Source organism: Alligator mississippiensis, chromosome 1, assembly GCF_030867095.1.
Source record: "Alligator mississippiensis isolate rAllMis1 chromosome 1, rAllMis1, whole genome shotgun sequence".
NCBI lineage: Eukaryota > Metazoa > Chordata > Crocodylia > Alligatoridae > Alligator > Alligator mississippiensis.
In genome coordinates, this window is record NC_081824.1 from 420,888,232 (window position 1) to 420,913,421 (window position 25,190).

The 25,190-nt window shown below is 43.9% G+C and overlaps 1 long non-coding RNA gene across 2 annotated transcripts in view; it reads left to right on the top strand.

The window, feature by feature from the left end:
* Window positions 1-25,190, top strand: part of LOC109285886 (uncharacterized) — a 125,685-nt gene that overhangs the window by 11,825 nt on the left and 88,670 nt on the right. Inside the window, exons 2-3 of one of the 2 annotated variants that reach the window (XR_002093788.2) lie at window positions 5,530-5,664; window positions 18,335-18,510. The exons of the other annotated variant lie outside the window; for it this stretch is intronic. This is a non-coding gene — a long non-coding RNA (uncharacterized LOC109285886). Of the gene's footprint in view, window positions 1-5,529; window positions 5,665-18,334; window positions 18,511-25,190 lie in introns of those variants that run through there. 2 annotated transcript variants of the gene reach the window in all.

Genomic DNA, 25,190 nt, shown 5'->3' on the forward strand with positions numbered 1-25,190 from the left:
AGGAGGGCAGGAAACACAGGGCTAGAAATAGCAGCAAGTAGTAGCTGTGCAGGTGGACTGAGCCAAAGACTAAAAAAGTCAGGTGGTTAATAATGTAAGTAGCTGCACCTGGTTCCTGGGTGCAGAAGAGCCAGTCATGGGGCAGGAAGAAGGCTGGGCCTGGGCATAAAAACCGAGTCCCTGACCATACAAGGGGAAGCCTGGCTCTGGATGGATATGGTGCTTTGAGGAGAAAGCTGGCTGAAGCAAAGAGCCAAGTCAGTTAGAGAGAGATACTGGGAGCTGAAAAGACAGAAGCTGGCCAGTCTGAGAAGCAGGTCTTGAGCCTCAGAGGGGTTTATGTTTAAGTTAGGATCAGTCACTGTTTTGTGGTGGAGTCATTGTTCTGGAGGACCAGATTATGGCTACAGGGAAGGAGACCACAGGTTGGGGTGCCTGGATGGCACTCCCCACTATCAGAAACTGAAGCTAGTCCCAAGCTAGAGGGGCTGCTGTGGTGGACCCCTGAGGCCTGCTACACCAACCAGTTCACATAACTGTTCACTGTTTCAGTTTCGTAAGGCATTTGACCACTGTATGACATGCAAACTAAAATAGCACAATATAATATTAATAGAATACAAGTCAAATGGATTAAGAACTGGCTACATAGCAGGACTCAAAAGGTAGTTGTCAGTGAGTGTGTTTCTAGGCAGATGCTACAGGCACTGGTATTGAGAAGGATGTTTAACATTTTCATCAATGATGGGAAATTAAATATACTTGTGACCAAGCTAGTGGCATACTAAATAATGATGAGAACAGGTAAGCATACAGAGACGTCTGGATTGTTTGGTAAGATAGGCCCACCTGAATATTTTGTATTTATTAATATATCCAGATGCAGGTATACACCAAGGAATGCAGGCCATACCTTCAGTATGAAGGGGCTGCACTTAGAAAACAGTACTACTGAAAAAGATGGTGGGCAAGCAGCTCGGCATATGCTCTCTGTGTGATGCTGTGGCTAAAGGGCTAAGGCAATTGGTAGAGAGTACAAACGGAAGGTAAGGAGGCTTAAAGAACTTACCCTGTGTGGCAGGCTCACTGATCCTTGCCCGGCACGCCAGATTCAGAGAATCTCAAGTCTAATTGGTGGGCTATTTCTACCAATCAGGGAATTCATGGGGAAGGGCTTGCCCTGTGCCTACCCAGGGTGAGGTGATGAGTCCAGATCTGGTTGCAAACCAGCTCCACCTCACCCTGATTGGTCCATTTACAATCTGGGGGCAGAGCTTCCAGAAGGCATAAAAGGACAGCGTGTCTGGCACACAGCGGCTGCTGCGAGGGATGAAGAGTAGGATAGGTGAAGAGGACCTGGCGCAAGCTGGCCAGTGGGGTGGAGCCAGTGCCCTAAAGAGCCCGAGGATCCCTCTTCACTGGATGGGAGTGGCAGGTGGCCATGTCCTCAGCCCCACTGCAGGGTACATGGTGTTGGTGCATGGCTCAGTGCATGAAGCATGGACCCTGGGAACCACTCGAGGCGGCTCCTGGTACAAGGCCAGGTACTTGGTGCAGAAGGTGCTGCATGGTGGGTCCCTGAGCTGGATCGGGCTCTGGGACCGCACTAGGTGGCTCAGGCCCCCAACCCTGAGCAAAAGGCAAAGCTTCATGATGGTGCTCAGGGTTTCAAGCAGGTGAGCATCCCAGAAATGGGTAAAGGCCCAGGAGGCTTCTGCAAGCAAGGAGCAATGTACCAGAAGGGCCAAGGACTACTCTGTCAGAACCCTGGAGTTGTGAGTTACTTGGAAAAGAGGTTTCCCACAGGGAGAAGGGACTCACCTTGGGTTTGTGAGGCTGCCTATTGGAGAGGAAGCCTAAGCAGGAAAAGGGGTCCCCGGGTCTGTGTTTTCTTTTTACTGCATCCCTTTGAGGTTGCAGTAGGCCTGAAGGGCACTGGGGATTTTCCCCTCCCACTGGAGGATGCTGGAGTGCAGCCAATGCCCCAGGACCAGTGGGGGCCCTGTGGAAGTTAAAGAATTAAGTTTAACTTGATGATGTGCCTTATATTTTGTGAGAGTGCACCTTGTATTTTGTGTATTTTTATTTGTATATTTGTAGTTTAATAAAGTGTAGAGTATATGATTCTTACTGGGGCTCTACTGGGACCGTTTCCTGCTACTTGCCTGTACTTACCTGTTGTTTGCCTGTTTTAGATCACCTGTTTACCTATGTGTTGTTCGATGCCTCTGGAGGTGGTGTAATCTTATTGCCTTCATTTACTGGATATAGCATTTTATGATAATAGCATATTTGCGTACATATTTTATTAATAACAATTTATTTTAATTCTGTATATATTAATAACTCTGTATATAGTTAAGCATCCATTGTTGTGGCCTGACTCTATATGGAATGGAGGGAACTGGCCTGCATTTGGAGATCCCTCTCACAGCACTCCTGCCTAGCCAACACTTCCCTTCCATTGGAGGAGGGATGCACTTACCATGGTGCATCTGGGCTACACCTGTTTTATTTTATCAAAAGGAAGATTGAAAACTGACCTGATGACAGTAGAAGGAAAAATACTTTCAGTGCAGTATTTTTCAGAAGGAAAAAAAAATACATGAGTACTGAAGAGCCCATTAATCTATTAAGGAAAGGCCCAATGTGAATCAGTAGCTGGAAGCTGAAGCCAGATACATTCAAATGATAAATTAGGTGCATTTTTAGTGAGTGTGATTAGCCATTAGAACAGACTATGAGAGGAAGTGGTGGATTTTTCATCCCTTGATATCTTCAAAATTTGAGACCATGGCTTTTCTGGAACAGAAGTTGTGGCCAAATACTGACCCAAGTTACCGAATATAGGAGTAACTGGGTGAAATGTAATGCCTGTGAAATGCAGGGGGTCAGGTGAAAAGATATAATGCTCCCTTCTGGCCTTAGACTCTATGACTATGGGAAATTCCCCCAGCTGGGCCAAGTGTTCAGTAGTTACAACTACTGCATGTGATTTTTGGCACTGTCTTATAGGAGGTGAGATGGTGTAGAGTATCTCTGAATGTCACCATGCCTCACCTGTCATGTCTTCCCCAAGCTTTCCTGGTTAGAGTGAGTGAGGACTGGCATGGGAGAGGATGTGATTTTTTTCCTCCCCCAACAAATAACCTTTTGGGAAGTGTGTTGAACTGAGAGTCAAGTAACATGAGTTCCAATCTCCTGTCCTCTAAGGGTCTTTTTATATATTTTGTATTTCATAATTCATTACTAAGGAAGGCACTGTATTCCAACACTAGAAGATTTTCAAAAAATCAGCCCATTTTACAGATCAGTGAATGCAGAAGCTCTGTCCATCACTTTCAAGCAGCAAAACACAGATGTCTCTGCACTGCAGTCATGTTATGCAAGCTTGTATTACAGTGGCAGGTGCAATGAGTGAAAGATATGTGTTTACTGGGACCAGAGCTGGTACAAACTGGCCCACAAAAGTCAGTAGCTGTAACCAACTCTCTGATGGTATCACCTTCCCAATTCAACTGTGCCATGTAAAGCTTGTAGTGCAGGAGACAATCTGCAGTTGGTAAGTAAGCAATTCTGACTGAAAGGACAATATGGACAGGCTTGCATTGCTATACATGAGGTACCTGCTTGGAGCTTCAGTGAGAGAGAGCTTCAGTGAGCTTTGCTGTCAATCTGACTGCCTATGCCATCTCCAAATCACTTAAAAATAGAGATCCTACTCCTAAATCAGTGTTGGCATCATCAGTGAGGCCAGTGTGTGACTAGTTTGATTAAGTCACTTAATGCACAAACTTCCCACTGAAGTCAGAATTAGCCACAAAAAACAGACCTGAAGAAGAAATTTCAGGATCATTTCAGTGCTGCTACAAATAAAGGAAATTCTCTGTTTGCCAAATGGACAAAAATCAAGGTGGACAGGTCCTCTCAGAAGCTTGAAAATTAAATGAATAACAGACAATGCAGAGCATGAAAATGGTTTACATATAAGGTCCTTTCAAATTTTTAGAGCACCTCACTCACTATGGAATTTCTTTCACACCTCAGATTTGAGATAAATTATCAGCATGTTGAGTGAACAAAGAGGAATGAGAATAATTGTGTGTCTACTGAGGCAATAGCATATCAGAACTGGCAAAAAAGCCCTTTTTGAAGAGGCCACCTGCATTTTTTCAGTGCTTATGATCTGTCCCAGCAGGACATATTTCACAGTAAACCACAGCTGTCACTCTTTTGGTAAATGCGGTAGCTGCTCTCTTCTGAGGCTGATTTGCAAACAACAGCCTTGGAAGACAAGTGCAGACATTTGGTTCCCTGGTGACAATGGGCAACAGGACACCTTGTGCCACTGCTAGTTGTCCTCGGGGAACGCTTGTGCCACATTCTCCTTCTGTTGTGCGGGAGGTTACTCTGGGTGGGGTAGCAGAGGCTGGGGCCAGCACAGTTTTTGGCCCCAGCAGCCTTACCTGGGATTGTGGGGGGTAGCGGACACTACAGTCATGTTGCTCCTGCTGCTGGGAGCCTGGCTGGCAGACAGAGTGTGACTCCCGCCAGCCAGGCTCTGGTTTTTGGTGGTGTGCACTGTCCCTGCATGCGCTGCCCTGATTTTTTTCTGCATGGGTTTTTTTTTAACTCCTGGATCTCCAAGGATTGCCCATCTGACCCAAGCTGCTGTGTAATGAGGCTTTTTAAAAGGTGACTTTAAATCAAATAAGAGCCTTTCCAACTAGTTAGAATTCATTCAGGGCAATGTTTTAATGGAATATTCCCATGTGTGTAATGTGTCAATATAAGAATGGTATTTTCCGGGACATCAGGGAATCAAATAAAAGACTGTGAGACTTTAAAAGAATTTTAAGAGCAGAGTTTATACTTATTTATGTACCAGATGGACCCCATTACATCAATAGTATGTCTTTTTTTCTTTTGAAGGTCACCTGTAACAGTTTCACCAGTCATTACCAGGGATCCAGGTTTTCTGTTTCCTGCAGAAAAACAAAGATTTTCCCCTTTAAAGGAGAAAAATCTGGATTTTTCCCCTTTGAAATGGGAAACCACAGGTTTCCCCCTGCAGGCTGGCAGAGCTCCAGCCTGCAAGGAGCTGTTTGGGGCTGGGCTGGGGGGAGAGGTGGAGGTCAATCGGAGACAGAGGGTGTCATGTGTATGTGCATGTGCACACACATGTGGCTTGAGCAGGAGTGGGATGGTGCATGCAGCTCAGAGCTCTCCCTCTTGGCAACTAGGGGCCAGAGGCTATGGACTGAGCCACCTGTGCCATGGAGCCCGCCCGCTGCCTTGGTGCCCTCTACCACCTTCTGTGCCTGCTGACAAATACACATGGAAAGGTGGTTGTGGGGAGGCATGGAGGGAGGAGTACATGGGTCTAGAGTGCCTGGGGTGGGGTGGTGGAGCACCAGGAGCTGACAGGTGCTGGGCATGGGCATGGCCAGGGGCAGAAGGGGATTGGGGGTGCTGGGGTTCTTTGTGGCTCTGCAGCAGGAAGGGAGTGACAAGTGCTGTATGGGGCAGTTGCAGGCTTTGGCATGGACCCCACATTGCAGATCAACATGCTGTCTGAGCTCCAGCTGGGAGAGGCGGTGGCTGTGGTGGAGGTACAGCACGTCCTGGGGCTGTACAACAGAAGCAAAGCCTTTCACTTCCAAGGTACTACACCCACTCTGACCCCCCCCCCCATGCTTGGCCTCAACTTTGACAGGCTCCCCCTTTCCCCCCACACCTGTACACAGGTGTACGTCCAGCAAGCACTCTCCCTGCTTCCAAGGTGGCCAGGTCATGTGGACCCTGCCCTTGCTAAGGCATGGCTCCCACAAAGTTTTCCTCCATTCCTGGCATAGGTGAGGCTGGAGCAGCCGGAGAAGTGAGGCATAGCCTCCAAGAGGGGTACCAGCAGGGGTTGGTGGGGAGGGGAGGCAGGGGGCTATGGGTCAAGAGTAAAGGGCACTGGTGGGCCTGGGGGGGACAGGGGGCTGTGTGTCAGGAGCAAAGGGCACTGTCAGGGCTGGGGGGGTGGGTAGAGGGGCTGTGCCTTGGGAGTGAGAGGCAGCAGCATGGGCAGGCAGAGGGCATTGGCACATCAGGGTGCTCAGAGCCACAAAACAGTGGGGTGGGGGGCAGCCACAGCTGGTGAGTGAAGGGGGCAGAAGGAACTGTTGTTTTACATGATAAAAAACCAAAATCAAAGGCCAAAATATATAGGTATTTAGGATGTATTTTATTATAATGATTAAGGCACTGATAGGATTTCAAATCGCTTTAAAATTGTAAATAGGTCAATAAACCATTGTGTTCAATTGATACCTATATACGTAGTGATGTTTCATCTTAAATCACAGAAAAACACAGATTTGGGGTTTTTTAATTAGAGAATTGTGGATTTTTTAACAGAGCAAACCAGGATCCCTGGTCATTACTCAATGCATATGCCATCCTTTTATGAAGGAGTTAAATGCTGGCAATGCTACATAGTGGCTGTCTCAAAATGTAGCAACCTTCATGTGCTTTAGCAGTCAATAGTAGTTCAAATCCAGTTTAGACATTTGATCCTGTTTGATAACACTGGCAATGTTGGGCTCAATTTTGGAGTTATCCTTCCATGACTTCTGTGACAAAGACAAGCAGGATGAAAAAAAATGTTTCATAAGGAACAATTTTATAGTCCTCCTAGGAATTACTCCCATCACTAACATTGATGATCATACCTACATCTTCATAAACAGAGTTTAAACCAAAAGCTTGCCATATTAAATTCATAACTCCCAAAGTTTATAACTATTAAGATAGTAACAGGGTAGGATCCTCAAGTTATTTTCAGTTCATATAGCTGAAGATCTAGCACACTGGCTTCAATTATTTATGTTTGTCTTGTGTCACAGAAGGAAAGTTCTGCCCAGATTCTTAACAAACCAAAACAAATGAAAAACGTTCAAGTAGTATCAGTGGATGACTCATTTCAATCAACTGGTTCATAAATATTTAAACTGTCAACCTGTCCTGGCTCAGGCAAATCCTAGGTTAGCCTTGGTATGAGATAATGAAGAGCTAAAGGGAAAGGCTTGCTTCCTTTGTCAGGGATTCAACTTCAAGGTTAGTACATGAATTCTTTACATAGACTTTGGTTCACTGAATTGATACCTCATAAGCTCCCAACAGCTACAAAATTAATTGCAGAAAAGAAAGAGAAAAAGAACCAAGTTTAGATTGCAAACACCTTATGGCAAGAAAAACTATCTTTTTTGAGAAATGAATAGCACAATTCTAGATACTATAAAATAATTTGAACTGTTTAATGCAAGTGCAAGAGGATCAGAATTCCTCTTCAGACTAAAACTTTTACTAGCTTTCATTGGTGCTGGTCCAACCTCATTGCAAAATGCAACATAGAGGGCATGTCTACATGTTTATTAATGAACTTTTGGAAATGTGCATTAAATTTAGTACCTCCATTGTGAGGTACTAGAAAAAGAAGCATTAGCTTATTTTAATGCATATTAGCAAAAGAGCATTTTTGTGACACTTTAATGCACATTAAAATAAGCTAATGTGCATTAAAGTGCATGTGTAGATACACCCAAAGGATCTGCATGTTAGATTAATGGGGTGTGGTGACAGTGGTTACAGCATCATGCTAGAGAATGAGCTTGAGCTCTGCTCTGGATTCCTGACAAGGTTGCTCCCAGTTGACTTCATTGTAAATGGGCACCTGGTCATTCAGGCTGGAGAATCAAGGGTAGATGGATGTGATGCTGCCCACTTTATTCTCTTGTGTGCTGTTGGCTAGGAAACTGGTGTGCCTTAAACCTGCAAACCCCATGGGCTGTCAGGTTAAGATGGACTTTTCTTCCTTGTATTAGACTAAACTTCCTGAATTTTGTGTGTATGAAACTTTATATCAGTCAGTCTCGCATCTAATTAAACTGTTTAGTCAGTTTCTTCCTTTCCATTTTAAATAAGTTATTGGTATGCAGAAAAGATTTTTTTTTCAAAAAAGTAATAATAATCTGTTATTATTAACCACCTAGCTCCTTCCCTATATTAAGTGGCTTGTGACTTGGATTACCTGAGTTCTCCATACTCTAGTATCGACCTACAGGCTAACTACAGACTCTATGGATGGCTTGCCTCCTGATTAGTGTTTGGTTTAGACCCCTAAGATCCTTCTCTGGTTATTCTTAGATATATACATTAAAAGGATCAGATCCTAAAAGAATACAGTAGAGAGCTAGTAGCTGCCTGTGTAGTGAATACCTTTCTCAGCTTTCAACTTTGAGGTTTTCAATTGTTTTCTTTCTTACAATCATGAATTTTACATAAAAATTGTTAATACCACAAGACTTAGAGCAGGGCTGTCTAATCTCCAAGTGGCTGGAGGCCACCTACCCCATGGGTAGCACTAGAGCTGATTGCATACCACAGGGGCAGCACTAGCGGAGGCCACAGCCCCACCAGGCTTCATACCCTGCACATGCATGTGCAGGTATGTACTTCCCCTCCCCACAACCACACTGTATGTATGCACAGCTGGACAGCCACCACCTCACCCCACTACATAACATGTTCCCATACACATGAGTAGGTTCTCCCCTATGCAGCATGGCACCCCACTTCACCTTCAGCCCCCTGTGGGCTCCCCTGTGGCATTGCACCACATAGGAACCATGGGCTGAGCACTACCTTGCTGCACTACCCCACCCCTTGGGGCAGGGGTATGCAACAGAAGCTGGAGGGGAGGTGGGTAGCGAGAGTCCCGATACCACAGCTGCTGCTGCAGACAGAGCAATAGGTGTAGTGATGGCTGGGTGGGACCCCAGTGGCTGCATGTTAACACCTGGCCACCAGCTAAATAGCCCTGGCTTAGAATAAAACCCTGAGAGAAGTCACAACTGTGCTCAGCTTACAGGTGCGTAACAGGGGGGCTCCTTGGGGCCCATCTCACTATGGCCCACCCACCTGTTTCTGGGCTAACCTCCCGCCTTCTCTCCCACCACGCCTTGTTGGTAATTAATTAATAGATGTCAATTAAGCGGGAGGCTGCCCATTTCCTGCCCCGATGCCAGCGGGCACTATCTGTGGCTCTGATCCTCCCCTACACCACAGCCCAAGCCTCGCAGATGGCATCCAGATGTTATCATCATCACCACCCCTCACTGGGGCCACCCCGTCACCTGAATTGGGGCTCTCATCACCACCCCGTCTCTGGGGCTCCACCTTAAACTCGGGGCTCTCTATGCTGCTACTACTGGGGGGGGGGTAAAGTTTACCACTGTGTACGGCCTTCAGACTGATGTTTCCTGTCCAATGCACCACTGTAACATGGGGCCTCCTCGGAGCTGATCTCACTGTGGCCTGCCCTCCTGTTTCTTGGCTAACCACCCACCTTCTTTCCCGCCATGCCCTTTTGGTAATTAATTAATAGATGTCAATTAAGTGGGAGACTGCCCATTTCCTGCCCTGATGCCAGGGGGCACTATCTGAGGCTCCAATTCTCCCCTACACCGTAGCCCAAGCCTCGCAGATGGCATATAGGTGTTATCATAATCACCGGCCCCAACATTGGGCCCCAGAATCCTCCTAATTGAACCTTGCCTGGATTCCTCCCCTCAGGCGATCTCATCCACCTTCATCCTGGGCAGCATAGCTCCCCGAACTGCTTCCCCTTCAGGTGTGATCCCCCTGGGACCTTTGGCTACTAGCCCTGGCCCACCTCCACGCCAGGCAGCACTCCAGGCCCTCAGCTCTTGGGCGTCCCTCATGGTGAGCCCCCAGCCCTTCGACCCTTCCAGTCCTGGCCCCAGCATGGACCAGGCAGGTAAAGTCCAGACAGGTATGTCTATGGCCTCACTCTTTCTCCTTGGGGTCCACCTTCCAGACCCTCCAACAAGGGGTAACCCACCTGGTTGTGGGGGCTAGGGATAAAGGCTCCCCAATCCACCTTTCACCGGGGTGGTAACTGGCCTGGCATTTCCTGGGGGCTCCTGTGCCACTGGGAGCCCTACCAGGCCCCCCCACTCCCAGCAGGGTCCAGTTTTAGAGCCTCCTGACCATCCCCTACAGCTCCTCCCTTACCTCCAGATGATACCAGCAGCCCTGCAGCCAGGTAATGTTGTTACCTGGCCTCTAGTAGCAAAACTGCCCTGTTTATATGGGCAGCCCCAGATTCAAAATGGCTGCCCTCATCAGGCACCTGCCAGCTGCCAGCTCCAGGCCCTTAAAGTGGCCGGCACACACAGTGCCCTGCCACAAGGTGCATGAATAAGTAACAACATTTTAATCTAAATGAAACTCAGCACACCTCCAATGATATGCCGGCAATATTAAGGATTACTGAGGTAATGCCTACATAGAATTATTCGCTGATATGCTGACTTTTATATTATCTGTCTTTAAGAATCTCCCTAAATGTAAAGCAGTTAATGATATTGGTCTCTCTCATGTGTGAGAGAGATTAACAACCCATAGCTGAAGTACATGACTACCAGTACAAGTTTCATGAGTCTACATTTGTTATTGAAGAAGGAACTTAAGATGTCTAGCAACTTTGTATGTCATTCTCATTTTCAGACCTAAAAATTCTTAGTGGCAAAGTCACTGAAAGAAACTGAACCATGAGTACAATGAGGAGAGCATCAAAGATAGTTATTGCTTTCAGTACAGAATTGCAGTAACTGATGGACTGGACAGACTTCTGACACTGAAGCTTTCACTGCCTGTCAGATTGTTTACAGGAACAGCAATTCACTTAACGCTAATAGCTCAGAATTTAATTAAGTGTATTTAGCTGCGTCCGAATTATATCTTCTATTTTGTATGCTATGTTGTCCTCAAAGATGTTGAGGACAAATTATGAACCATGAAAACTATGTGGTCTTTGCTTAATGGAAGCATAAATGGACCCTTAGCATTGTGGAACGATGGCACCATGCTAATTTACAGTATTCATGGAAAACATATCAGTCATTTTTTTCTCTGATCTCAGTGGAAGTCATTCATGCACTGAAGGGTAGAGTTTAGCTATTTATGCATCAGAAAAATGGGCTGGTATTGAGTCACAAGTTCAAAACTATCTGGCAGGGTTTAGGCTGGATGCCTGGTTGATGATGAGATCTCAACTAAAGCCCATGTATACCAATCTATCTGCAGTGTTACCTTCTCCTCCCTACTTGTCTGGTTGTTCACTTGTCAGATCTGCTTTATATACCACAAATTTTGAAGTCTGTGGTATAGGGACCATCTTTTGAGTTATTTGTCTGCCCTGCAGAGAACAATGGGATGAAGTCTGAAGTAATACCAGTATAGACATAATAACAAATGGTTTAATTGTAATGTCCTTCCTATCTGTTTTCTCCTCATAGTATTCTCTTCTTCCTTCCTGCGTCCTCTTTTTCTTTGTAGCACACCAACACCCTTCAATGCCCCCTAATACCTTCTCTCATCCTTCTCCATGTTATTCTCCTGTCTCAGAACAGTTGTAGTAGGACTGAAAGGTGTTCAGAGATGGGCAGAGATAGTGAGCAAGATTCTTATGCAAAGAGATGGAAGAAATGGGGCCTGTTAATTTAAGAAGGAACATAAGAAGCAGCACAACAAAGCTCCATAAAATAGCATATAATATAAAGAAGGCAAAGATCAGGCTCTTCTGTTTAATTTTTTTCAAAACACAGGGCTTAGTAAAGTAGTAAAATGAAATACTTTTTATAAGTGCGTAACTAACTTGGAAACTTAAAATTGGGGCCAGTACTCAGCATTTTACAAAGAAACCATTACTTTCTAGCGAAAGTAATGAAAACATCCACAACTGCGTAGAGAAAATTAATACAACTAAAAAGGACGTAAACCCTCATGTTTCTGGCCACTTCTAGCCAACCGCTTTTCTGATGGCAATTAAGAAGAAACCCTCTCAGTGGGAAGTTATCCCATAGTTATCCCTACTACAAGCCTGTCTAACTGGTGGTAGGTGAAGGATTAGCATGAAGCTTGCAGGCTTCCACCTGGCCATTGCTTCCCTCCCTGTTTGTTCCTGCTGCAGCGTGCTTGAGCTGTGGGTGCAGCAAGAAAGGGCGCCTGCCCACTCTGCAGGTGGGGAGTGCATGTGTCCAGGAAGTGGAGGGCACATTCTGGGGAGAATCAAGCCGCCTGTGGTAGAGGCAGCTTGCATGGCTGGGAAACTAGGGAGCTGGGCTGCCCACATTGTGCACGTTGTGTGGGGAGAGGGCTCAGCTCTGGTCAGCTCACCTTCCCTGTTTCCCAGCCGCACATGCTGTGCATGTAATAATCCTTACCTGGCAGGGGAAACCCATGTATCTGGGTCTGTGAAGGCAGTTTTCCTTAAGCGCTCCTGGGGATAACTGTTCTTCTGGTGTAATTTAGTACCTGCCAAGGTGTTGGGGCTTAAAGCCCACTTTATGGGAGGCTTCTCCCTAGCTTGATCCTGCAGCCATATGGCTGAGGGCAGGCGAAACTTGGGGGCATCCAAACCTCAAGCCTCCAGGGTTGGGCCTAAACATAGGATACCTGCCAAAAGACATTGGAAATATCTGAAGCCCTTGGTGGGGGTGGAGGATGTTTGCCGGTTGTAGGGCCCCTTATGGTTCTGGACTGACTCATGGATTTGGACTTGATTTGACTGATTTGGCTTGGAACACAAAAAAATTCTTTAAAAAAAAAGCCTCCCCCCCAAGATGCCTGTGCTGTGCGAGGAGGGTGCTTGGGGGATACCCATACAGTATGTTGCCCTGGGTCTGTGGCCTGTGTGACATGCAGCCCCTGGCTCCCCAGAAGTTGGACAGAAGTTGGTCTACTCCTGCATCTTCCTTTGAGACATTTTGAGACTGGACTGTATGAGAGACAGGCTTCTGGACTGGTAAAGCTACTGCTCTGATTTAACATAGCAGATCCCATGTGTCCTAATGATCTGGGAAAGCAGCTTGCTTACATGTAGTCCTTCATCTAATGACCATCAACCTTGCAGGTGACAGGGCACAAATTCAATGAAACAATTGCCTGACAGACCACTGAGGATTTGGGCCTGTAAAAAGAGGAGGCTGATGGTTTAATGAAAGAAATTAAAACAGATTTTTACTTGGAGATTGCTACTGAGCCAATATCTGTGTCTCAACCCTGAGAAAATGGCCCCAGAACCAAGGGTGACTACAGCAGAAACAAATCATGAGACAACTGGAAAAGCAGATTTGCTCATTTGAACTAAAGGCAACAACACTTTCACAGGGGAGTTAACTCTGAGGTCTTCACACCACAGTCTCTTCTAGTTAGCTAGTTAGTTAAAGCTAAATATGTGAGTTTCACTAATAACCCCAGTTCAGAATGGATAATTAAGCAATAAGACATTCCAAGGCATTTATTAATGTTTAATAATGCATGTACAAGACTGAAGAGGCAAACATTTTAAAGCCTCCAGTCTGCCTTGTATGTAGATTTTTGCAAAATGTAAGTTATCTAAACTATAGACTCACCAACTTCCAGGACACTGTACATGTGTGTAAATGTTTATGGATTGCACATGTTTGCTTTAGCTGTGGAAATCCCAGTTGTCTTTTCAGTGTAAAATAAACGTGATAGATTTGATTGGCCATTCGTCGCACTATGCCAGTCTAAAGTACTTACAGGAATGTATATTTGAATGTTCTGATACTAATAAAGTGAGTTTCTACTTTCTAAATATTCTAAATATTGGAAAGGGAAGTAATAATATCACAAGCTTCTTGCTCTGATTACTGAGGACGATAAGAACTGTATAGTAATCTCTAAAAATCCTGAAGGGTAGAAAATGGATTGAGTCACTGGTAATTAGGAGGGACATGGCTACTAGTTTAAGTCAAAACTCATTGGATGCTGAAATGGGATCATGATATTCTAGAGGCTAGAAACAGCTGGATGATGGGCACCCTGATATGTGCTTCTATTAAGCTGGCGAGTACATCAGTTTTCAGTTTTTCCTCTTTGCAATGTTTGGTTCCCTAGGTAGTGCCTCTCACTTAAACTGCAGTAAATATAAAAAATAAGGCTTAACACTGTGAAAGCCTAATTAGTGTTTATCACATTTTATCTCAAAATTTGCAGAAAATCAATTTCTTAGGCCCCAGGCACATGTTCATTTAATGGAGTGATGGAATCTGATCCTTGATTCAAAGAATTGTGCCTCCTTCCATGCCACACATGCACAGCAGAAGGCATGATTTTGGGATGTGCTTCCCTTGCACTGGCAGTTCAAAAACTGGTGCCCACATGCAATGCCAACAATCAACCGACAGTCAGCCCAAACCTGGACAATCCTAGGTCTGGTTCATACAGGGTTGTCAAGGCAGACAATAAACTGATTTTTGGCCCCAGACAGCCCTGGGTTTGAGACCTAAGACTGTCAAAACCCCATGCCAGGCTGCCCAGCATTGGAGGAGAAGAGGATCCTGGCCATGGGGAGCAGAGGCTTCCCCCACTGAGGACTTTAAGCACCACACCTAGAAGCTCTGAGTTCCCCGCTCCCTAGCTTCCAGCCAAACCAACAATCAGCTGATTGTCCATGTTATTCCCACGACCACAATGGAGCCAGCTGGAAGCTCTGATGGCACCCTGGAGTGGAGACTGACAGTCAGCTGATTGTCAGTCTCAGCTCTGGGGCCACACAAGAGCCATTTGAGCCTCCAGTGTGGTTCCAGAGCTGGCAGAGCTGTCAACCAAGCCTGTCATGGAGCTTGCATCAAGCTGCATGGTAGAGATCCTATCACATGCTCATTTTCAGGTATGATGTATAATTATTACACATGTTTTGAGAAATAATTTTGTGGCTGGTTTCCCATTTTGTCATGCTATTGATTGCCTGAATGTATGGCCAGTTACTATTAAAAATGGGGTTAATGGGTTAATCTCATTCTAAGGGTAATTTTTGTCAGTTGCTTTAGAATTATTTCAGATATCTTCTGGACTTGATGTAAGACCTTTTTAATTTGGGCAGGATTTCAGCAGGTGGAGTTAGGTTTGGGAGGTATTATTTGAGGAATTTATTTTATTGTTTTTCATGTAATTGTAATTGTCATAGGACAAAAAGCCTTTCAATGACCCAGGTCACTAAAGCACAAAAAATTAATTTTTGAACAAGACTAAAAGCAAACTACCAGCATGCTACCTTAGTTAGCTAAAAGTGGAGTTGGATTGGGGTTTTTGCCTTCAACATAGCACAAAAGGAGCCTGTTCTCAAGAGTGGCAGATGGCAGAACAAGGAGCAATGTTTCAAGTTGCGGCGGGGAAGTTTAGGTTAGATATTAGGAAAAACTTTTTCACTAGGAGGGTAGTAAAACACTGGAACAGGTTATCCAGAGAGGCTGTGGCATCTCCATTGAGGGTGCACTGATCAAAATTAATTTTTTGGGGTATTGGCCGAAAAAAAAATGTTGGGCTAATACCGATGGCCAATTATTAAGCAGCCAAATTAGCCAATACTGATCCAGTTGCTGATATGCAATCTGGCAGCTTGGAGAGCAGCATCTGGCTAGTAAGAAGCGTGGGAGGGGCAGATCAAGGCCCCCACAGTGAGGGAGGGAGTGGGGCTGGGGCTGGGGCTGCATAGCCAGGGCAGGGAGTAGGATGGAGTCACAGTTCATGGGGCGCAGGGGCGCAGCTCCTGCTGCTGCACACACCCCGGGAGAAGGCATTTCTGATTATTAAATACAGATGAAATAGAAGAACGTTTTCCTTTGGAAGCCAAAATGCAAGGAGGCAAACACAAGGAAACAATATTTTATCACATGTGGATTTGTCATATTTGTTAATAGTTTCTGCTACAAATACTGTAATTTGTATAGCAAGTTGGAAATTCATGCACATCACCAACACAATTCAAACTATTCAGTCTGCCAACTCACAAATGCATACATAATTACTGAATAAAATAGTGGCACTTTCTTTAGCATAGATTTGGACTTGAAATTATCATCCGGAACAAACAAAGGCATAAACAATTCAGATACCTATGGCATCAATAGCAAAAACTGTGGTAGTCAAACCATCCTTTCAAGATAACTATAACCACTAGTTAGTATTAGAAGTAATAACAGCATTTAGTATTTATGTTCCAGGAATGTCGGCAGCCTCATCCAGATCAAGGCATAAGTTTGGGAATGGTTTCAAAACAGTTTCAGTCTGGCTGATCAATTAAGTCGATCATACTTATTCATGCAGGGTTTGGGCTACCTAAAGATTTTTGTGCAATTTATTCCTGCCATTTCAGAGCTTGGCAGCCTTCAGAAATTAGAGTATACAAAACTGTTGTTACAAAGCCTTGACAATGCCATTTCTGATATGCAGTTTTAGAGGTTGCATTTGAAAATTTACTATAAAAAATTGACAGCATTTGACAGATTCTTTAGTCATAGCCAGCATGTTTCAGCCATTGTGAGATAAATGTATATGACATCTAAGTGGGTTTAAAATAAATGTAACTGGCCACAGCTGGAGCAGAGTGCTGCATATGATAGGAAGATTAGGTTGTTCATTGATCAAAATGTAATTGATTCATTTTTAATAATTACTGCTTTTATTACACCCCTTAAATGTGGGGCGTGGAGAGAGAGAGGGCCATGGAGAGCCCACGTGCCAGAGAGAAGGTGCAGAGAGAGACCAAATAACGTCTATTCCACCTGCGAGGCTTGGGGTGTGGTAAAAGGCGTGGTTGGAACCACACATAGCCCCTAAGGCTAGGGTGCCCCTGAAGCACCCATTGTAGAGCGGGACCCACGAAGAGTCTGGAAAACCACAGGATCTGAGTAACCAGCAAGACCGAGAGGGCGTAAAAGGCAGCCTCCCAAATATATGGTGTTATCAAAGACATGGCGGGTGAGAATTTGAGGGTGCCCTTGGGCCAACTTGGCACAGGAAGGGGGCCCTGAGGAGATCACAGCCCTCCTGCAGGACCCCGCCATGACACGTATGCATTCTATATATAATATGCACACAGACTTACAAAATTACTCTGGAAATTCTGCAGAAAAAATATCAGTGGAATCAATACAAAAGAAAAGGCTTATTTGACATATTTATACTATTACAGAGTTGTGATGTCATAGCTTCTCAGTGGATAATTTTTAAAGAGGTGGGCCTCTTCTTCCCCACCCCTACCATCTCCTTTATTTGATCATCTCACTAAGCCAGGTTAGTCCTGAAAGGAGTATAAGGCTTTCCTTGTATGGTACTCATGGCAGAATCCAGGCATAGCTTCACAAATTTATTTATTTATTTGTCTCTTGAGTTTTTTGGGGTTTTTTTGTAATTCCTACTCATACAGTATCCAGGCTTCATTTGTATATTTAAATACAAGAACATAAAAAGTACCATGCTGGGTAAGACTAGGCTCCATCTAGCTTAGTATTCTGTCACCAACAGTGGCAGAAATTTATGCTATAGATGGAGAGCACTGAACCAGATGTCTCTAAAGTGTTCTATCCCCTTTTCAATATCCTTCCTGGCATCTACCAAAGAAAGATTGTGCCCACGTCATTACAACATGAGGAAATTTGGAAGGAATGAGGGAGGACTGGCCCAGGCTGCAAAATCTATTTTAAGTTTGTTTCTTGTTGCAGTTCCTCTTTCTTGGCTACGCAATAACAACATTAATTCCTGTCTATTCTATATTTGGTGTATACGATATAAGCATTGTGGGAGGGGCAAGGGAGGGGGAGGGCGTGCAGGGGGACTGCTGTAATTTCAGCCAGAGCAAACGCAAGATATTTCTGCACTAAGCTCTACATACGTTAGATTGACAGCCTGCCCATTAAGAAAATAAGGGGGTCTTACATGATCTTTCACAGCCTTTATCTGTTTTTGGTTTGGGTTCTAATAAAGAAAAGGATGTTTCTTTTTCCCATAGGACACAATCAGAGAAGTTTCTGTCTGGTTTTTTGCCTTGAAGTTGCATACAAGTGTTTGAAATGGGGATTTTGGGAGATTCCTTGGGTATATAACTGCTTGCAAGTGCAGGGAAGTGGACTCAGTGGCCCGAGAGGCCTTTTCTAGTCCCATGGTCATAACTGAAAATTAATTTTATGCGTCTCCCCAAATAACTGGGTCCATTTCCCAGCAGAGAGAGAGAGTTCCTTGTCCACAAAGGTTATGGGAATTTGTGTACAGTAAATGCTATCTCTCCTCCCTCCACCTCAGTGAAGAGAGTATCCAGGATGTCTCAACAGGATGGCTAAGCACAGACAGACAGTCAAAAAGCCTGAGACTGAATTGATTCAATCTTCACAGGTTAGTCTAAGTTGCACAGAGTGAATTGATAATCAAGTGAACTGACATTCACTTTTGATTTCAGAAATGCAGCAACATGTCTGCAGTGACCCAGGCCAGAAGTTGGGAGCACTAGAGCATGCTTCCCTGCTCAGCTGGAAGAGACAGCCTGCCCACCCTGTGGAGGGCAGTTTGCAGGGGAGCTGAAAAGCATCCTGGGATGCTGGGGGACTATGAGTTAACTTGAATCTGAGAGCGGTACAATAAACCAATTTATCTTAAATCAGTTAAGTCTGATTCCACATCCATCCAGGTTTATCTAAAACCAGTTTCAGCTATTTTGAAAGCGCTTTAGATGCACTGAACTTCTGCTGTGTTACAGATTTGAACTGGTTTCTGATCACTTAAACCGGTTTATGAGTAATTTCTGTTCCTAACTGAAAGGGCCAGGTCCTCACACAGTGTAAATTGACCTATTTCAATGAAGTTGTGTGGTTATACAGGACTGCAACAAGGGAGGATCCAGTTCCAAACATTAAGTAAAAATAGGTTATGGTAGATAGTTTCTTCCCTCTTCCACGGTATTTAATGATTTCATTAGACTCCTAATGTATGTTTTATGTTCCATATCAGAAGACACAATAAAATCTCCCTCCTATAACATATCATTAGCAGAGATCCTGGTTTTCTCTGAATTGAGTTTAAAAAAAAAAAATTTGGATTTAAACCCCTCCCCCAAATCTACATTTTTCTGTGATTAAAACAAAACACCACTCTGTGTGTGTGTGTGTGTGTGTGTGTGTGTGTGTGTGTGTGTTTGTGTACTAGTGGTGTTTTATTTTAATCACAGAAAAATGTGGATTTGGGTTTGTTTGTTTTTTTTCAAATCAGAAAACTTTGGATTTTTTTTTTTTTTTATCGGAGAAAACCAGGATCTCTGGTCATTAGCCTTTTAGTTGTAGTGTAAAATTGAAGGCACTGGAAGGCTACCAACCTAAGAATTAAATGAACAGATCTCAATAAATTTGAATGTGCCTAAAGAAAATACATCCAAAGTGTTATTAAACACTTGAAATATATCCAGTGCTTTTATTGAGAGCACCTAATTTCTCCCTGTCCCTACATTTGCATTTTCCTGCCTATTGTTACAGAGCCTGTAGTATTCCTGGATGTATGACAAAATTATACAATTTAGCTTCATTTTTTTCCCTCGGGTAATCCTCTACAGTATCTTGGGAATATAATTATTATAATTGCTGTACATGTTTGTAGGTTTGTTTAACTTTTGTATAGATTTCTTGTAACATTTCCTCTAGACTTGGTACTTCTTTCTTGCTTCCCCCTCTAACCCTATTTCACAGCAGTGATAACCCATAACCTTTTAGCTACATTTATAGATTACAATGAGGTTTGAAGCTGGTGTGTTGCTTTACAAGAGTAATTTTGTGATGGATCTAGGTACTACACTGGCTGATACCCATCATGAGTACATTAAAAGTAGACTGACCCTAAGGATCTTGATCCTTTCTTTATAAGTACAGACATATGGGGAAGTTCAATTGGGTTCAAAACTTAAACTTAGCTCATCCCAGTGCCGACCTTATACTTACAGACCCAGTCTCAGTGACCGACAATCAGTCTAAACCTGTAACCCTACAGAAGTTCCATGCACGCAAACCAGTTTAAAAATTGCAGATCCCAGTTTAAGATAAACCTGGATCTATGTAGTATCAGACCTATTCGATTTAGGTCAAACTAGTGCATGGAACTTCTTCCCGCTTCCCCTGACTTACCAGATATGGGACAGCTATTTTGAATTGATTTAACCTCCTCGTATGCCCCAAATGTCTATACTTTAGCCTCTGTGACAGATACTTAATAATAAAGTTAGGACCTTGATTTTAAAAATATGTAGTAATCTAACTTCCACACATTCCAGAATTGGTGAGTTATAACTAATAGAATCAACCCAACTTTCCTTAACAGAGACAATGGTGTTGAACCCAATAGTTGAATTTCTCAGTAGTTCATTTCTCTCAGGATGAGGCAATTAAAATGTACCTTTTCCTCAGTTAATATCGCTGACCCATATAACCCTAACACTGTTTTCTCTGTTCTCTCACAGGGCACTTATGTACTTGAATAAGTACTTAAATATCCTGAAATAATAGCTTTATATCAATTTCATTATTCTGTTCTACATTGATAGATGCAGGCTGATTACATTGTCTTCAGTGAAGTCATTCTGAATATACAGGGATGTAAAAACAAAAAGAGTTTGTCCCATTGTCTCTAGTAGGAAAGTAGCATAATAATTGAAGGTTTTTAATGGGTATAATTGCTTCAGGATCTCCACTGGCATTTCACATGACACTTCTGTAATTTAGTAATAGTAACTCATAGTTAGGCTGCCATAAACCCCCCCCCCCCCCCATGAACTTATCATCTTAAAGAAAGTTCTTACAAATTTCTTTCTGTTAGAAAATATCCTGTCAGCCAGTTTCAGTTTTATTTCATTAGCAATAGTAGGTGTGCATAGATTTCTTATATGTATGGGGATCAACTGACAGCAGCTCAAACAAGTAATGAAGGCAAACTATATAATGACTCACTGAAAATGAAGGTGGATCAATGTCATGTCATGTTCATTCACAGTTGCTTATGAGATTTTTCAGGATCACTTGGTATACTGAGAAACTGAATTTACAGCACAGTCTAATCATTTATAATTTAGGAGGTGGATAACAACAATAGAAGGGAAATGCTCCTCTGCCTCCTGTTTTGGGTGCATGGACATCTTGATTCCAGCATTCATATTTAAAGCTGGGGGAAGACCCAGAAAAGGAATGCAGCTGCTCTCTCACAGCTGCATGTGAAGGACGGGTTGATGAAATTCAGGGGTGGACTACTACCTCCTCCCCATTCAATTCACTTTCAGGAATAGGGGAATTGTCATAGCTGCTCAAACTTGATGCCTATCTAGTCTGGTAACCTGCACTAGACAGAAACAATCAGAGGATTTGGAGAAAGTTTTTAAAACTGTTGCAGGGGGCAGATGTGGGAAAAATTACCCATAGCTGGTGTTAAATAACATCTCTAGTAATTAGAGACTGGCTAAGAGCTGAGCTTTGTGGTTTAATATCCCTTCCAAAACTTGTGAACAATAGCTATGATAACTCTGGATGCTTTTGTCATCCCTACACGCACCCCCATCCACTTTTTAAATCTTTAAATTCTTGTCCTCTGTGCAATGTAACACTGTTTTCCATAGCTGAGTTATGTGTTGTGTGAAAAAAAAAATTGTCTTTTATCAGCTTTGAATGTACATTTTATTATTTCATTGGTCTGTACTTTACCTGCCCTTGAGCTCTCTGGGCCCTGAGCCAGAATCTAGTCACTTGCCAATGAAGACAGCAGTAAGATGTTGCACAATGCCACCATGTAGAAGACTGTGGTTTATTGAAGTTTTAACGTCTGATATAGCTCCTGTTATAATCTTCTAATCCTTAACATATACATCACAGTTGTCCAACTGGTGGTCTGTAGGCCACATGCAGTTTGTGAGTGGTTAACTTGCAGCCCACAAACCCTGGTAGCTGCCTCTCCCACTGCTACATGGCAGAGGAAGCTCTTGGGATCCACATCCTGCCTAAACACCCCTTACTGTGAGGGTCAGCATGCTGGGGAGAGGGGAGGGGAGGCCAGGAGTAAGTGCAGGCAATACAGCCTGAACAGCTGAAGGAAGGCCTTGTGCCGTTGGCAGGCAGCGGGAAGTAGGACAGCCACGTGTTAGCCATGCAGCCTGCACAATAGGGCAGGGGAACACCAGAGGAGCACCCATGCAGTGTGCACATCCCAGGAGCTTCATGGTAGTGCCATGAGGCCCCCAGCAGCACTGAAGTTGAACAGCCCTAATATAAGTGATTTTTAAAAATGGTTCTAATATTAAACCCACCCAATCTTGATACAGGCAGAAAACACCATCTTTTTGTTGGATACTAGCCAAGTATACTTTTCCATGCCACAATTCCAACAGAAATGGAGTGGAGATCACCTTTTATCCTGCCCAGCCCTCTGTTATAATCTAGAAATCTTCCTACCATGCCCTAATTGCCCCATCTAAAATAAGGCTTCTCTGTTATACTCCTGTGGACCATCTGCATGGACACTGGTACCATCTTCATAAACAGGTATGCATAACCATACCAAAGACCACTCTTCTTCTACACTTTGGGCAGGTAGGAGGTGCTATGGAATCACTAAATTAAATGCTACATTGTGTCCTCAAAGACAGACACTCTGGCTAAGACCATCTTCTTGCTTATGCCCCATGTCATTCCCTGAGATCAGCCAAGAGAACCTTGCAGGGGCAAGTACCATCTGTGTGCCAAACAAGACCTGGGAGGTTGTTCCTCAGTTTTGGAACTCCCTCCCCCTGAGGCTTGCCAGACCCTGGACATTTCCCTGAAGCACTGTAAGACCTTTTGTTTGTCAAGTGTTTAGCAAGCAAAGCCAGATATAACATAAGATATCCCAATACAGCATACGCATCCCAGGAGCTTCATGGTAGTGCCATGTGTGGCCCCCAGAAGCCATCTTATGTTATATCTCATTCTAATATCTTGCTGCTAGCAGCCTAGATACAGAATCATAATGCTCAGAAGAGCTAACTGCCCTACTTCTGAGACAGGCTATGGAGCCTGTTGTGAGTTATGTGCAGTTGCAGCTACCCTGCTCTCAGTATCCAAGTCATCTAGTTTGCTGGTATGACTGCAGTAAAGACAATCCCCCTGTCAAGTACTGAGGTGTTGCTATTGACTCTGTTTAGTGACTATGATTTATTCCAATTATGCCCTTTAATTTTTCATTTTCAATTAATTGCTTGTCCCTCTGCATAGACTAGATGAGAACAAAAATACTGTGCATGCCATCAGCCATCATTTGAAATGTCTTTTTCTAGTATAGTAGAGGGCAAGACCACGTATTATAAACCTTGACAGTTAAGTAATTTCAATCAAGGCTCCATTTAAAGTAGCTGAATTGGAACCATTGATCCTGGAAATGTTATTTGAAATCTGCATTTCAAGGTTATGGTAAATCTCTCTATATGGAGTAGTGCAGAGGGCATGAAACCCAGCCTCCCTAATAAGTGTGCTCATCCATCATGCTCATACTTAACCAGAAAGATGGATGAATGGGCCATGGTGTGTTGCATTTATATGTGTGATAAGACACCTTTATTCTGAATACTTTTAGCTTCATTCCCTATTTCATCAGCCTCTGCCTTCATGATACAGAATGAGTCCTTTTCCATTAAGCCTTCTGCAATTTTTCTTAAACCAAATATTGGCATTTTTGATCATTGCATTTATTATCACAAGAGAAGCATTTCTCAATAATTTGGTAGATATATTTTAGCTCCAGCCATTTTTAAAATACCCTTGTTATTAACATTAGCATGTAAAAAGAGTGAAGTACTATGCATGTTCAGCAGCACTCAGTGACTCAGAAGTGGGCTCAACATTTTTCAGCTATAAATTACATGAGATGCATTCAGAAATATGCCAGTTCAATATTAATGGTATCCTTTGTCTAAGTTACTAAAAAAAAAAATTGAAACAAGGAAGCTGTTTCTATTCTTTCACTTATAGATTTTAGTCCCTCATACTAAAGTGAAAAAAACTTGCCCACAATCTTTCTCAATTTAAGTATCATGCATTTAATTCTTTTCTGACTTCAGTTTTACGCTGGTGAAACACCATTGACTCCCTGCTTTGAACCCCTGTAATTGCAAGGACAGGGAGGTCCATTAAATTGAATTATATGGTTAGTGACTCCTGAGAATTAAAAACAATATGCATTTTGCTTTCCACCACTTCAGTTTCAATGTTTCAACTTAGTAGGGCTAACGGAAACCTGGTGGGATTCGTCCCACGACTGGGCGGTACATATTGAGGGTTACAGGCTGTACAGAAAGGACAGGGTGGGGAAGAAAGGGGGAGGAATAGGACCCCTGCTAAATGGGCAGAAACAATTGGTGACGGACAAGGGGGACAAGGCTGAACTCCTCAACGAGTTCTTTGCCTCAGTTTTCCTAAGTGAGGGGTAGGACAAGGCTCTCACTGGGATTGTAGAGAGGCAGCAGCAAGGCACCAGACTGCCTTGCGTAGACCCTGAGATGGTGCAGTCACTTGGAGGAACTGGATGCCTTTAAGTCGGCAGGCCCGGATGAGCTCCATCCGAGGGTACTGAAGGCACATCATTGGCTGACATCATTGCAGAGCCAATGGCGGGAATATTTGAATGCTCGTGGTGCACGGGCCAAGTCCTGGAGGACTGGAAAAGGGCCAATGTGGTCCCCATTTTCAAGAAGGGGAGGAAGGAGGACCTGGGCAACTATAGACCAGTCAGTCTCACCTCCATCCTTGGCAAAATCTTTGAAAAAATTATCAAGGCTCACATTTGCGAGAGCCCAGCAGGACAAGTTATGCTGAGGGGAAACCAGCACGGGTTCGTAGCAGGCAGATCGTGCCTGACTAATCTAGTCTTTTTTTATGACCAGGTTACAAAACGCCTGGACACAGGAGGAGGGGTGGATGTCGTATGTTTTACTCTGTCCAAGTTTGCAGATGACACAAAGCTATGGGGAGAAGTGGACACGCCAGAGGGCAGGGAACAGCTGCAGGCAGACCTGGATAGGTTGGACAAGTGGGCAGAAAACAACAGGATGCAGTTCAACAAGGAGAAATGCAAAGTGCTGCACCTAGGGAGGAAAAATGTCCAGCACACCTACAGCCTAGGGAATGACCTGCTGGGTGGCACAGAGGTGGAAAGGGATCTTGGAGTCCTAGTGGACTCCAAGATGAACATGAGCCGGCAGTGTGACGAAGCCATCAGAAAAGCCAATGGCACTTTATCGTGCATCAGCAGATGCATGACGA